This window comes from Hyla sarda, unplaced genomic scaffold (assembly GCF_029499605.1).
Source record: "Hyla sarda isolate aHylSar1 unplaced genomic scaffold, aHylSar1.hap1 scaffold_962, whole genome shotgun sequence".
Taxonomy (NCBI): domain Eukaryota; kingdom Metazoa; phylum Chordata; class Amphibia; order Anura; family Hylidae; genus Hyla; species Hyla sarda.
The window spans coordinates 1-15,158 of NW_026610992.1; the positions used below are offsets into that span (position 1 = coordinate 1).

A 15,158-nucleotide genomic window follows, 5' to 3' on the forward strand; every position below is an offset into this window, starting at 1 on the left:
GGTGGTGCACTGTACCCGAAGATACTGCCATATCGGGTCAATGCATAGGGCGACGGAAGCAAGCTTCGAAATCGGCCCCCGTTCTCAAAAATCCATTTAATATATGGTCCCCAGATAGGGGACGTATCAGATATTAAACTGATAAGAACAGATACTACACTTGATCTTAGCCAAAAGGCCGAGAAGCGATAACCGTGAAAGGGGCGGGCCCAACAAGGTCCCCTTCATGGGCACTATCACTGCTTGCTGTCAGGGAGGCTGCCAGACAATTTTCCATGCACACTCTGGGCTGGGGGGCAGTCAACCACCAGTACACACAGCAGAACCTAAACCCATACCATTATTGCTAAGCAGCAAGACAGGGGCCCATTGCACTCCCACGGGGCCTTTTTAAATGCAATCCATAACCCGGATTTGCCAGGAACCCTTCTTACTCCTCCTACTTGCATGTGACACTGGGCTTAGGATCTGCATAGGAAACACACACACAAGCACACACCTACCTTTGTTGCCTGCAGATGCCTCCTTGGCTGTCCCCAAACGGTATCAAACCAACACCCACGGGAAGCTGTAAGCATAGAGGACATGCCTGCACCCCATTGGACTTACCTGTGTGGGTTAAATCCGGGTTATTTGACAACCTATGGCGGTGATGGTTCTGCTCAGGCAGAGCAGTGCTGATGCTCCTCATAAAGCTGTCGCTGCTGTGAAGGTTCTAGGTGACATCACAAATCCCTATGGTTACATACACAACAAAGCTGGGTTGTTGTTGTTTACACTCTGCAAGGCCTGTGGAAGTGAGTGACATCATAGCACTGTAGTTCTGAGGGTTCAAGATGGATGCAACAATCTCCTGTTGCTTCTATGAAGGCCGTAATAGACGACATCACCAAACAGCTCCATAGTCACATACACAGCAAAGGAGAGATGTTGTTTACACCTAGTGATGTCAGTGGTATTGAGTGACATCACAGCACAGTGCTAAGGCTCCTGGGCCTGGACACAGCAGCGGCTGCAATATCTCAACGGAGAATACGTTTATATCTATGTGTGTGTTTGCGCATATATATATATATATATATATATATATATATATATTTCTCCGCCGAAATCACTTTTAAACCCATTTCCACCTTTTTTTCCCTTCTCTTCCTCTTACTTTTTTTTCACGTTTTTTTACGTTTTTCTCCTTTTCGCCTCTTTTCTGGGCGTATTATTCTTCTTTTTCTTCTTTTTTTTCGTCTAATGCATACCCCATCAGTGCAGCAATGCTTATTCAATACCGCCAGCAGATGGAGACACTGGGGGATAATTTTCTAAGGATTTATACTGATTTTTCCTGTCTGAATTTGTCGCACAGAAAGTTGCAGGCCAAATATGTGTGACATTTCTGCGACTTTAGCTTCTAGAGCATTTTTACAACATTATACATAGGTGCTGAATACATAAAAAGCGACTGTTCAGCGACAGACAAGTCGCATCGGCTGAAAGTAGGCCAGAATGTCAGTCCATGTTGGAGCAGGTTTAGATACAGTCTAAAGCATAGATCTCAAAGTCTGTGCACAGAATTTAGCAAGGGCCTCGCACCTTCTGATGCATCAGGTAGGTGCACAATAGCATAGCCTAACCCTCTGTACTTTGGTCTATATTGATGCGGGACATAGACAGCCAGCTGATGACCAATCCATTAGTGCAATGGATGGCTGGAAGCATTTGTCTTTGCCTTTGCAATACCACAGAAGCAATGCATGGTCAATGTACAGCAATGACACACCTGTGTGAACAGCCAGGAGACCCCCCCCCCCATGTTATGTTACATAGTTACATAGTTAGTACGGTCGAAAAAAGACATATGTCCATCAAGTTCAACCAGGGAATTAAGGGGTAGGGGTGTGGCGCGATATTAGGGAAGGGATGAGATTTTATATTTCTTCATAAGCATTAATCTTATTTTGTCAATTAGGAACATTCAGCACCCACCCGCTATCAAGGCAGCTGCCTATCATGTCATGCCCTACCTGCACAGGTGTGCTGGCTACTCAAATGATCCAATTAAGGAGGCCATTTAGTCAGCAGCAGCAGAAGTCCTGTGCCTGGATGCTCCAACAGGGGCCAGACACAAGCAGAAGCAGAAGCAGCAGAAGCAGCAGCAGCACCACCTTTTGTTTTTTGGCTGCAGCAGCAGCAAGGCCCACAGGGCTGGCTAGCTGGCTAGCCAGCAAGCAGGTAGCAATGAAAGTAGGAATCTTTCTTTTTAACCCTGTAAGGGGGTGGTGCACTGTACCCGAAGATACTGCCATATCGGGTCAATGCATAGGGCGACGGAAGCAAGCTTCGAAATCGGCCCCCGTTCTCAAAAATCCATTTAATATATGGTCCCCAGATAGGGGACGTATCAGATATTAAACTGATAAGAACAGATACTACACTTGATCTTAGCCAAAAGGCCGAGAAGCGATAACCGTGAAAGGGGCGGGCCCAACAAGGTCCCCTTCATGGGCACTATCACTGCTTGCTGTCAGGGAGGCTGCCAGACAATTTTCCATGCACACTCTGGGCTGGGGGGCAGTCAACCACCAGTACACACAGCAGAACCTAAACCCATACCATTATTGCTAAGCAGCAAGACAGGGGCCCATTGCACTCCCACGGGGCCTTTTTAAATGCAATCCATAACCCGGATTTGCCAGGAACCCTTCTTACTCCTCCTACTTGCATGTGACACTGGGCTTAGGATCTGCATAGGAAACACACACACAAGCACACACCTACCTTTGTTGCCTGCAGATGCCTCCTTGGCTGTCCCCAAACGGTATCAAACCAACACCCACGGGAAGCTGTAAGCATAGAGGACATGCCTGCACCCCATTGGACTTACCTGTGTGGGTTAAATCCGGGTTATTTGACAACCTATGGCGGTGATGGTTCTGCTCAGGCAGAGCAGTGCTGATGCTCCTCATAAAGCTGTCGCTGCTGTGAAGGTTCTAGGTGACATCACAAATCCCTATGGTTACATACACAACAAAGCTGGGTTGTTGTTGTTTACACTCTGCAAGGCCTGTGGAAGTGAGTGACATCATAGCACTGTAGTTCTGAGGGTTCAAGATGGATGCAACAATCTCCTGTTGCTTCTATGAAGGCCGTAATAGACGACATCACCAAACAGCTCCATAGTCACATACACAGCAAAGGAGAGATGTTGTTTACACCTAGTGATGTCAGTGGTATTGAGTGACATCACAGCACAGTGCTAAGGCTCCTGGGCCTGGACACAGCAGCGGCTGCAATATCTCAACGGAGAATACGTTTATATCTATGTGTGTGTGTGCGCATATATATATATATATATATATATATATATATATATATATTTCTCCGCCGAAATCACTTTTAAACCCATTTCCACCTTTTTTTCCCTTCTCTTCCTCTTACTTTTTTTTCACGTTTTTTTACGTTTTTCTCCTTTTCGCCTCTTTTCTGGGCGTATTATTCTTCTTTTTCTTCTTTTTTTTCGTCTAATGCATACCCCATCAGTGCAGCAATGCTTATTCAATACCGCCAGCAGATGGAGACACTGGGGGATAATTTTCTAAGGATTTATACTGATTTTTCCTGTCTGAATTTGTCGCACAGAAAGTTGCAGGCCAAATATGTGTGACATTTCTGCGACTTTAGCTTCTAGAGCATTTTTACAACATTATACATAGGTGCTGAATACATAAAAAGCGACTGTTCAGCGACAGACAAGTCGCATCGGCTGAAAGTAGGCCAGAATGTCAGTCCATGTTGGAGCAGGTTTAGATACAGTCTAAAGCATAGATCTCAAAGTCTGTGCACAGAATTTAGCAAGGGCCTCGCACCTTCTGATGCATCAGGTAGGTGCACAATAGCATAGCCTAACCCTCTGTACTTTGGTCTATATTGATGCGGGACATAGACAGCCAGCTGATGACCAATCCATTAGTGCAATGGATGGCTGGAAGCATTTGTCTTTGCCTTTGCAATACCACAGAAGCAATGCATGGTCAATGTACAGCAATGACACACCTGTGTGAACAGCCAGGAGACCCCCCCCCCCCCCCATGTTATGTTACATAGTTACATAGTTAGTACGGTCGAAAAAAGACATATGTCCATCAAGTTCAACCAGGGAATTAAGGGGTAGGGGTGTGGCGCGATATTGGGGAAGGGATGAGATTTTATATTTCTTCATAAGCATTAATCTTATTTTGTCAATTAGGAACATTCAGCACCCACCCGCTATCAAGGCAGCTGCCTATCATGTCATGCCCTACCTGCACAGGTGTGCTGGCTACTCAAATGATCCAATTAAGGAGGCCATTTAGTCAGCAGCAGCAGAAGTCCTGTGCCTGGACGCTCCAACAGGGGCCAGACACAAGCAGAAGCAGAAGCAGCAGAAGCAGCAGCAGCACCACCTTTTGTTTTTTGGCTGCAGCAGCAGCAAGGCCCACAGGGCTGGCTAGCTGGCTAGCCAGCAAGCAGGTAGCAATGAAAGTAGGAATCTTTCTTTTTAACCCTGTAAGGGGGTGGTGCACTGTACCCGAAGATACTGCCATATCGGGTCAATGCATAGGGCGACGGAAGCAAGCTTCGAAATCGGCCCCCGTTCTCAAAAATCCATTTAATATATGGTCCCCAGATAGGGGACGTATCAGATATTAAACTGATAAGAACAGATACTACACTTGATCTTAGCCAAAAGGCCGAGAAGCGATAACCGTGAAAGGGGCGGGCCCAACAAGGTCCCCTTCATGGGCACTATCACTGCTTGCTGTCAGGGAGGCTGCCAGACAATTTTCCATGCACACTCTGGGCTGGGGGGCAGTCAACCACCAGTACACACAGCAGAACCTAAACCCATACCATTATTGCTAAGCAGCAAGACAGGGGCCCATTGCACTCCCACGGGGCCTTTTTAAATGCAATCCATAACCCGGATTTGCCAGGAACCCTTCTTACTCCTCCTACTTGCATGTGACACTGGGCTTAGGATCTGCATAGGAAACACACACACAAGCACACACCTACCTTTGTTGCCTGCAGATGCCTCCTTGGCTGTCCCCAAACGGTATCAAACCAACACCCACGGGAAGCTGTAAGCATAGAGGACATGCCTGCACCCCATTGGACTTACCTGTGTGGGTTAAATCCGGGTTATTTGACAACCTATGGCGGTGATGGTTCTGCTCAGGCAGAGCAGTGCTGATGCTCCTCATAAAGCTGTCGCTGCTGTGAAGGTTCTAGGTGACATCACAAATCCCTATGGTTACATACACAACAAAGCTGGGTTGTTGTTGTTTACACTCTGCAAGGCCTGTGGAAGTGAGTGACATCATAGCACTGTAGTTCTGAGGGTTCAAGATGGATGCAACAATCTCCTGTTGCTTCTATGAAGGCCGTAATAGACGACATCACCAAACAGCTCCATAGTCACATACACAGCAAAGGAGAGATGTTGTTTACACCTAGTGATGTCAGTGGTATTGAGTGACATCACAGCACAGTGCTAAGGCTCCTGGGCCTGGACACAGCAGCGGCTGCAATATCTCAACGGAGAATACGTTTATATCTATGTGTGTGTGTGCGCATATATATATATATATATATATATATATATATATATATATTTCTCCGCCGAAATCACTTTTAAACCCATTTCCACCTTTTTTTCCCTTCTCTTCCTCTTACTTTTTTTTCACGTTTTTTTACGTTTTTCTCCTTTTCGCCTCTTTTCTGGGCGTATTATTCTTCTTTTTCTTCTTTTTTTTCGTCTAATGCATACCCCATCAGTGCAGCAATGCTTATTCAATACCGCCAGCAGATGGAGACACTGGGGGATAATTTTCTAAGGATTTATACTGATTTTTCCTGTCTGAATTTGTCGCACAGAAAGTTGCAGGCCAAATATGTGTGACATTTCTGCGACTTTAGCTTCTAGAGCATTTTTACAACATTATACATAGGTGCTGAATACATAAAAAGCGACTGTTCAGCGACAGACAAGTCGCATCGGCTGAAAGTAGGCCAGAATGTCAGTCCATGTTGGAGCAGGTTTAGATACAGTCTAAAGCATAGATCTCAAAGTCTGTGCACAGAATTTAGCAAGGGCCTCGCACCTTCTGATGCATCAGGTAGGTGCACAATAGCATAGCCTAACCCTCTGTACTTTGGTCTATATTGATGCGGGACATAGACAGCCAGCTGATGACCAATCCATTAGTGCAATGGATGGCTGGAAGCATTTGTCTTTGCCTTTGCAATACCACAGAAGCAATGCATGGTCAATGTACAGCAATGACACACCTGTGTGAACAGCCAGGAGACCCCCCCCCCATGTTATGTTACATAGTTACATAGTTAGTACGGTCGAAAAAAGACATATGTCCATCAAGTTCAACCAGGGAATTAAGGGGTAGGGGTGTGGCGCGATATTGGGGAAGGGATGAGATTTTATATTTCTTCATAAGCATTAATCTTATTTTGTCAATTAGGAACATTCAGCACCCACCCGCTATCAAGGCAGCTGCCTATCATGTCATGCCCTACCTGCACAGGTGTGCTGGCTACTCAAATGATCCAATTAAGGAGGCCATTTAGTCAGCAGCAGCAGAAGTCCTGTGCCTGGACGCTCCAACAGGGGCCAGACACAAGCAGAAGCAGAAGCAGCAGAAGCAGCAGCAGCACCACCTTTTGTTTTTTGGCTGCAGCAGCAGCAAGGCCCACAGGGCTGGCTAGCTGGCTAGCCAGCAAGCAGGTAGCAATGAAAGTAGGAATCTTTCTTTTTAACCCTGTAAGGGGGTGGTGCACTGTACCCGAAGATACTGCCATATCGGGTCAATGCATAGGGCGACGGAAGCAAGCTTCGAAATCGGCCCCCGTTCTCAAAAATCCATTTAATATATGGTCCCCAGATAGGGGACGTATCAGATATTAAACTGATAAGAACAGATACTACACTTGATCTTAGCCAAAAGGCCGAGAAGCGATAACCGTGAAAGGGGCGGGCCCAACAAGGTCCCCTTCATGGGCACTATCACTGCTTGCTGTCAGGGAGGCTGCCAGACAATTTTCCATGCACACTCTGGGCTGGGGGGCAGTCAACCACCAGTACACACAGCAGAACCTAAACCCATACCATTATTGCTAAGCAGCAAGACAGGGGCCCATTGCACTCCCACGGGGCCTTTTTAAATGCAATCCATAACCCGGATTTGCCAGGAACCCTTCTTACTCCTCCTACTTGCATGTGACACTGGGCTTAGGATCTGCATAGGAAACACACACACAAGCACACACCTACCTTTGTTGCCTGCAGATGCCTCCTTGGCTGTCCCCAAACGGTATCAAACCAACACCCACGGGAAGCTGTAAGCATAGAGGACATGCCTGCACCCCATTGGACTTACCTGTGTGGGTTAAATCCGGGTTATTTGACAACCTATGGCGGTGATGGTTCTGCTCAGGCAGAGCAGTGCTGATGCTCCTCATAAAGCTGTCGCTGCTGTGAAGGTTCTAGGTGACATCACAAATCCCTATGGTTACATACACAACAAAGCTGGGTTGTTGTTGTTTACACTCTGCAAGGCCTGTGGAAGTGAGTGACATCATAGCACTGTAGTTCTGAGGGTTCAAGATGGATGCAACAATCTCCTGTTGCTTCTATGAAGGCCGTAATAGACGACATCACCAAACAGCTCCATAGTCACATACACAGCAAAGGAGAGATGTTGTTTACACCTAGTGATGTCAGTGGTATTGAGTGACATCACAGCACAGTGCTAAGGCTCCTGGGCCTGGACACAGCAGCGGCTGCAATATCTCAACGGAGAATACGTTTATATCTATGTGTGTGTGTGCGCATATATATATATATATATATATATATATATATATATATATATATATATATATATTTCTCCGCCGAAATCACTTTTAAACCCATTTCCACCTTTTTTTCCCTTCTCTTCCTCTTACTTTTTTTTCACGTTTTTTTACGTTTTTCTCCTTTTCGCCTCTTTTCTGGGCGTATTATTCTTCTTTTTCTTCTTTTTTTTCGTCTAATGCATACCCCATCAGTGCAGCAATGCTTATTCAATACCGCCAGCAGATGGAGACACTGGGGGATAATTTTCTAAGGATTTATACTGATTTTTCCTGTCTGAATTTGTCGCACAGAAAGTTGCAGGCCAAATATGTGTGACATTTCTGCGACTTTAGCTTCTAGAGCATTTTTACAACATTATACATAGGTGCTGAATACATAAAAAGCGACTGTTCAGCGACAGACAAGTCGCATCGGCTGAAAGTAGGCCAGAATGTCAGTCCATGTTGGAGCAGGTTTAGATACAGTCTAAAGCATAGATCTCAAAGTCTGTGCACAGAATTTAGCAAGGGCCTCGCACCTTCTGATGCATCAGGTAGGTGCACAATAGCATAGCCTAACCCTCTGTACTTTGGTCTATATTGATGCGGGACATAGACAGCCAGCTGATGACCAATCCATTAGTGCAATGGATGGCTGGAAGCATTTGTCTTTGCCTTTGCAATACCACAGAAGCAATGCATGGTCAATGTACAGCAATGACACACCTGTGTGAACAGCCAGGAGACCCCCCCCCCATGTTATGTTACATAGTTACATAGTTAGTACGGTCGAAAAAAGACATATGTCCATCAAGTTCAACCAGGGAATTAAGGGGTAGGGGTGTGGCGCGATATTGGGGAAGGGATGAGATTTTATATTTCTTCATAAGCATTAATCTTATTTTGTCAATTAGGAACATTCAGCACCCACCCGCTATCAAGGCAGCTGCCTATCATGTCATGCCCTACCTGCACAGGTGTGCTGGCTACTCAAATGATCCAATTAAGGAGGCCATTTAGTCAGCAGCAGCAGAAGTCCTGTGCCTGGACGCTCCAACAGGGGCCAGACACAAGCAGAAGCAGAAGCAGCAGAAGCAGCAGCAGCACCACCTTTTGTTTTTTGGCTGCAGCAGCAGCAAGGCCCACAGGGCTGGCTAGCTGGCTAGCCAGCAAGCAGGTAGCAATGAAAGTAGGAATCTTTCTTTTTAACCCTGTAAGGGGGGGGTGCACTGTACCCGAAGATACTGCCATATCGGGTCAATGCATAGGGCGACGGAAGCAAGCTTCGAAATCGGCCCCCGTTCTCAAAAATCCATTTAATATATGGTCCCCAGATAGGGGACGTATCAGATATTAAACTGATAAGAACAGATACTACACTTGATCTTAGCCAAAAGGCCGAGAAGCGATAACCGTGAAAGGGGCGGGCCCAACAAGGTCCCCTTCATGGGCACTATCACTGCTTGCTGTCAGGGAGGCTGCCAGACAATTTTCCATTCACACTCTGGGCTGGGGGGCAGTCAACCACCAGTACACACAGCAGAACCTAAACCCATACCATTATTGCTAAGCAGCAAGACAGGGGCCCATTGCACTCCCACGGGGCCTTTTTAAATGCAATCCATAACCCGGATTTGCCAGGAACCCTTCTTACTCCTCCTACTTGCATGTGACACTGGGCTTAGGATCTGCATAGGAAACACACACACAAGCACACACCTACCTTTGTTGCCTGCAGATGCCTCCTTGGCTGTCCCCAAACGGTATCAAACCAACACCCACGGGAAGCTGTAAGCATAGAGGACATGCCTGCACCCCATTGGACTTACCTGTGTGGGTTAAATCCGGGTTATTTGACAACCTATGGCGGTGATGGTTCTGCTCAGGCAGAGCAGTGCTGATGCTCCTCATAAAGCTGTCGCTGCTGTGAAGGTTCTAGGTGACATCACAAATCCCTATGGTTACATACACAACAAAGCTGGGTTGTTGTTGTTTACACTCTGCAAGGCCTGTGGAAGTGAGTGACATCATAGCACTGTAGTTCTGAGGGTTCAAGATGGATGCAACAATCTCCTGTTGCTTCTATGAAGGCCGTAATAGACGACATCACCAAACAGCTCCATAGTCACATACACAGCAAAGGAGAGATGTTGTTTACACCTAGTGATGTCAGTGGTATTGAGTGACATCACAGCACAGTGCTAAGGCTCCTGGGCCTGGACACAGCAGCGGCTGCAATATCTCAACGGAGAATACGTTTATATCTATGTGTGTGTGTGCGCATATATATATATATATATATATATATATATATATATATATTTCTCCGCCGAAATCACTTTTAAACCCATTTCCACCTTTTTTTCCCTTCTCTTCCTCTTACTTTTTTTTCACGTTTTTTTACGTTTTTCTCCTTTTCGCCTCTTTTCTGGGCGTATTATTCTTCTTTTTCTTCTTTTTTTTCGTCTAATGCATACCCCATCAGTGCAGCAATGCTTATTCAATACCGCCAGCAGATGGAGACACTGGGGGATAATTTTCTAAGGATTTATACTGATTTTTCCTGTCTGAATTTGTCGCACAGAAAGTTGCAGGCCAAATATGTGTGACATTTCTGCGACTTTAGCTTCTAGAGCATTTTTACAACATTATACATAGGTGCTGAATATATAAAAAGCGACTGTTCAGCGACAGACAAGTCGCATCGGCTGAAAGTAGGCCAGAATGTCAGTCCATGTTGGAGCAGGTTTAGATACAGTCTAAAGCATAGATCTCAAAGTCTGTGCACAGAATTTAGCAAGGGCCTCGCACCTTCTGATGCATCAGGTAGGTGCACAATAGCATAGCCTAACCCTCTGTACTTTGGTCTATATTGATGCGGGACATAGACAGCCAGCTGATGACCAATCCATTAGTGCAATGGATGGCTGGAAGCATTTGTCTTTGCCTTTGCAATACCACAGAAGCAATGCATGGTCAATGTACAGCAATGACACACCTGTGTGAACAGCCAGGAGACCCCCCCCCCCATGTTATGTTACATAGTTACATAGTTAGTACGGTCGAAAAAAGACATATGTCCATCAAGTTCAACCAGGGAATTAAGGGGTAGGGGTGTGGCGCGATATTGGGGAAGGGATGAGATTTTATATTTCTTCATAAGCATTAATCTTATTTTGTCAATTAGGAACATTCAGCACCCACCCGCTATCAAGGCAGCTGCCTATCATGTCATGCCCTACCTGCACAGGTGTGCTGGCTACTCAAATGATCCAATTAAGGAGGCCATTTAGTCAGCAGCAGCAGAAGTCCTGTGCCTGGACGCTCCAACAGGGGCCAGACACAAGCAGAAGCAGAAGCAGCAGAAGCAGCAGCAGCACCACCTTTTGTTTTTTGGCTGCAGCAGCAGCAAGGCCCACAGGGCTGGCTAGCTGGCTAGCCAGCAAGCAGGTAGCAATGAAAGTAGGAATCTTTCTTTTTAACCCTGTAAGGGGGTGGTGCACTGTACCCGAAGATACTGCCATATCGGGTCAATGCATAGGGCGACGGAAGCAAGCTTCGAAATCGGCCCCCGTTCTCAAAAATCCATTTAATATATGGTCCCCAGATAGGGGACGTATCAGATATTAAACTGATAAGAACAGATACTACACTTGATCTTAGCCAAAAGGCCGAGAAGCGATAACCGTGAAAGGGGCGGGCCCAACAAGGTCCCCTTCATGGGCACTATCACTGCTTGCTGTCAGGGAGGCTGCCAGACAATTTTCCATGCACACTCTGGGCTGGGGGGCAGTCAACCACCAGTACACACAGCAGAACCTAAACCCATACCATTATTGCTAAGCAGCAAGACAGGGGCCCATTGCACTCCCACGGGGCCTTTTTAAATGCAATCCATAACCCGGATTTGCCAGGAACCCTTCTTACTCCTCCTACTTGCATGTGACACTGGGCTTAGGATCTGCATAGGAAACACACACACAAGCACACACCTACCTTTGTTGCCTGCAGATGCCTCCTTGGCTGTCCCCAAACGGTATCAAACCAACACCCACGGGAAGCTGTAAGCATAGAGGACATGCCTGCACCCCATTGGACTTACCTGTGTGGGTTAAATCCGGGTTATTTGACAACCTATGGCGGTGATGGTTCTGCTCAGGCAGAGCAGTGCTGATGCTCCTCATAAAGCTGTCGCTGCTGTGAAGGTTCTAGGTGACATCACAAATCCCTATGGTTACATACACAACAAAGCTGGGTTGTTGTTGTTTACACTCTGCAAGGCCTGTGGAAGTGAGTGACATCATAGCACTGTAGTTCTGAGGGTTCAAGATGGATGCAACAATCTCCTGTTGCTTCTATGAAGGCCGTAATAGACGACATCACCAAACAGCTCCATAGTCACATACACAGCAAAGGAGAGATGTTGTTTACACCTAGTGATGTCAGTGGTATTGAGTGACATCACAGCACAGTGCTAAGGCTCCTGGGCCTGGACACAGCAGCGGCTGCAATATCTCAACGGAGAATACGTTTATATCTATGTGTGTGTGTGCGCATATATATATATATATATATATATATATATATATATATATATATATATATTTCTCCGCCGAAATCACTTTTAAACCCATTTCCACCTTTTTTTCCCTTCTCTTCCTCTTACTTTTTTTTCACGTTTTTTTACGTTTTTCTCCTTTTCGCCTCTTTTCTGGGCGTATTATTCTTCTTTTTCTTCTTTTTTTTCGTCTAATGCATACCCCATCAGTGCAGCAATGCTTATTCAATACCGCCAGCAGATGGAGACACTGGGGGATAATTTTCTAAGGATTTATACTGATTTTTCCTGTCTGAATTTGTCGCACAGAAAGTTGCAGGCCAAATATGTGTGACATTTCTGCGACTTTAGCTTCTAGAGCATTTTTACAACATTATACATAGGTGCTGAATACATAAAAAGCGACTGTTCAGCGACAGACAAGTCGCATCGGCTGAAAGTAGGCCAGAATGTCAGTCCATGTTGGAGCAGGTTTAGATACAGTCTAAAGCATAGATCTCAAAGTCTGTGCACAGAATTTAGCAAGGGCCTCGCACCTTCTGATGCATCAGGTAGGTGCACAATAGCATAGCCTAACCCTCTGTACTTTGGTCTATATTGATGCGGGACATAGACAGCCAGCTGATGACCAATCCATTAGTGCAATGGATGGCTGGAAGCATTTGTCTTTGCCTTTGCAATACCACAGAAGCAATGCATGGTCAATGTACAGCAATGACACACCTGTGTGAACAGCCAGGAGACCCCCCCCCCCATGTTATGTTACATAGTTACATAGTTAGTACGGTCGAAAAAAGACATATGTCCATCAAGTTCAACCAGGGAATTAAGGGGTAGGGGTGTGGCGCGATATTGGGGAAGGGATGAGATTTTATATTTCTTCATAAGCATTAATCTTATTTTGTCAATTAGGAACATTCAGCACCCACCCGCTATCAAGGCAGCTGCCTATCATGTCATGCCCTACCTGCACAGGTGTGCTGGCTACTCAAATGATCCAATTAAGGAGGCCATTTAGTCAGCAGCAGCAGAAGTCCTGTGCCTGGACGCTCCAACAGGGGCCAGACACAAGCAGAAGCAGAAGCAGCAGAAGCAGCAGCAGCACCACCTTTTGTTTTTTGGCTGCAGCAGCAGCAAGGCCCACAGGGCTGGCTAGCTGGCTAGCCAGCAAGCAGGTAGCAATGAAAGTAGGAATCTTTCTTTTTAACCCTGTAAGGGGGTGGTGCACTGTACCCGAAGATACTGCCATATCGGGTCAATGCATAGGGCGACGGAAGCAAGCTTCGAAATCGGCCCCCGTTCTCAAAAATCCATTTAATATATGGTCCCCAGATAGGGGACGTATCAGATATTAAACTGATAAGAACAGATACTACACTTGATCTTAGCCAAAAGGCCGAGAAGCGATAACCGTGAAAGGGGCGGGCCCAACAAGGTCCCCTTCATGGGCACTATCACTGCTTGCTGTCAGGGAGGCTGCCAGACAATTTTCCATGCACACTCTGGGCTGGGGGGCAGTCAACCACCAGTACACACAGCAGAACCTAAACCCATACCATTATTGCTAAGCAGCAAGACAGGGGCCCATTGCACTCCCACGGGGCCTTTTTAAATGCAATCCATAACCCGGATTTGCCAGGAACCCTTCTTACTCCTCCTACTTGCATGTGACACTGGGCTTAGGATCTGCATAGGAAACACACACACAAGCACACACCTACCTTTGTTGCCTGCAGATGCCTCCTTGGCTGTCCCCAAACGGTATCAAACCAACACCCACGGGAAGCTGTAAGCATAGAGGACATGCCTGCACCCCATTGGACTTACCTGTGTGGGTTAAATCCGGGTTATTTGACAACCTATGGCGGTGATGGTTCTGCTCAGGCAGAGCAGTGCTGATGCTCCTCATAAAGCTGTCGCTGCTGTGAAGGTTCTAGGTGACATCACAAATCCCTATGGTTACATACACAACAAAGCTGGGTTGTTGTTGTTTACACTCTGCAAGGCCTGTGGAAGTGAGTGACATCATAGCACTGTAGTTCTGAGGGTTCAAGATGGATGCAACAATCTCCTGTTGCTTCTATGAAGGCCGTAATAGACGACATCACCAAACAGCTCCATAGTCACATACACAGCAAAGGAGAGATGTTGTTTACACCTAGTGATGTCAGTGGTATTGAGTGACATCACAGCACAGTGCTAAGGCTCCTGGGCCTGGACACAGCAGCGGCTGCAATATCTCAACGGAGAATACGTTTATATCTATGTGTGTGTGTGCGCATATATATATATATATATATATATATATATATATATATATTTCTCCGCCGAAATCACTTTTAAACCCATTTCCACCTTTTTTTCCCTTCTCTTCCTCTTACTTTTTTTTCACGTTTTTTTACGTTTTTCTCCTTTTCGCCTCTTTTCTGGGCGTATTATTCTTCTTTTTCTTCTTTTTTTTCGTCTAATGCATACCCCATCAGTGCAGCAATGCTTATTCAATACCGCCAGCAGATGGAGACACTGGGGGATAATTTTCTAAGGATTTATACTGATTTTTCCTGTCTGAATTTGTCGCACAGAAAGTTGCAGGCCAAATATGTGTGACATTTCTGCGACTTTAGCTTCTAGAGCATTTTTACAACATTATACATAGGTGCTGAATACATAAAAAGCGACTGTTCAGCGACAGACAAGTCGCATCGGCTGAAAGTAG

The 15,158-nt window shown here is 46.0% G+C and overlaps 7 non-coding genes across 7 annotated transcripts; all 7 read right to left on the reverse strand.

Annotated features, from left to right (window-relative positions):
- On the reverse strand, window positions 1–190 carry LOC130351115 (U2 spliceosomal RNA). The gene has a single exon (XR_008887875.1). It is a non-coding gene; the product is annotated as a U2 spliceosomal RNA (small nuclear RNA).
- Window positions 191–2,268: 2,078 nt separating this feature from the next.
- LOC130351098 (U2 spliceosomal RNA) lies at window positions 2,269–2,459 on the reverse strand. The gene has a single exon (XR_008887859.1). It is a non-coding gene; the product is annotated as a U2 spliceosomal RNA (small nuclear RNA).
- Window positions 2,460–4,545: 2,086 nt separating this feature from the next.
- Window positions 4,546–4,736, reverse strand: LOC130351110 (U2 spliceosomal RNA). Its single transcript, XR_008887870.1, has one exon. It is a non-coding gene; the product is annotated as a U2 spliceosomal RNA (small nuclear RNA).
- Window positions 4,737–6,817: 2,081 nt separating this feature from the next.
- LOC130351059 (U2 spliceosomal RNA) lies at window positions 6,818–7,008 on the reverse strand. The gene has a single exon (XR_008887827.1). It is a non-coding gene; the product is annotated as a U2 spliceosomal RNA (small nuclear RNA).
- A 2,095-nt stretch (window positions 7,009–9,103) lies between these two features.
- LOC130351053 (U2 spliceosomal RNA) lies at window positions 9,104–9,294 on the reverse strand. Its single transcript, XR_008887822.1, has one exon. It is a non-coding gene; the product is annotated as a U2 spliceosomal RNA (small nuclear RNA).
- A 2,082-nt stretch (window positions 9,295–11,376) lies between these two features.
- On the reverse strand, window positions 11,377–11,567 carry LOC130351063 (U2 spliceosomal RNA). The gene has a single exon (XR_008887828.1). It is a non-coding gene; the product is annotated as a U2 spliceosomal RNA (small nuclear RNA).
- A 2,092-nt stretch (window positions 11,568–13,659) lies between these two features.
- Window positions 13,660–13,850, reverse strand: LOC130351064 (U2 spliceosomal RNA). Its single transcript, XR_008887829.1, has one exon. It is a non-coding gene; the product is annotated as a U2 spliceosomal RNA (small nuclear RNA).
- Window positions 13,851–15,158: the final 1,308 nt, after the last annotated feature.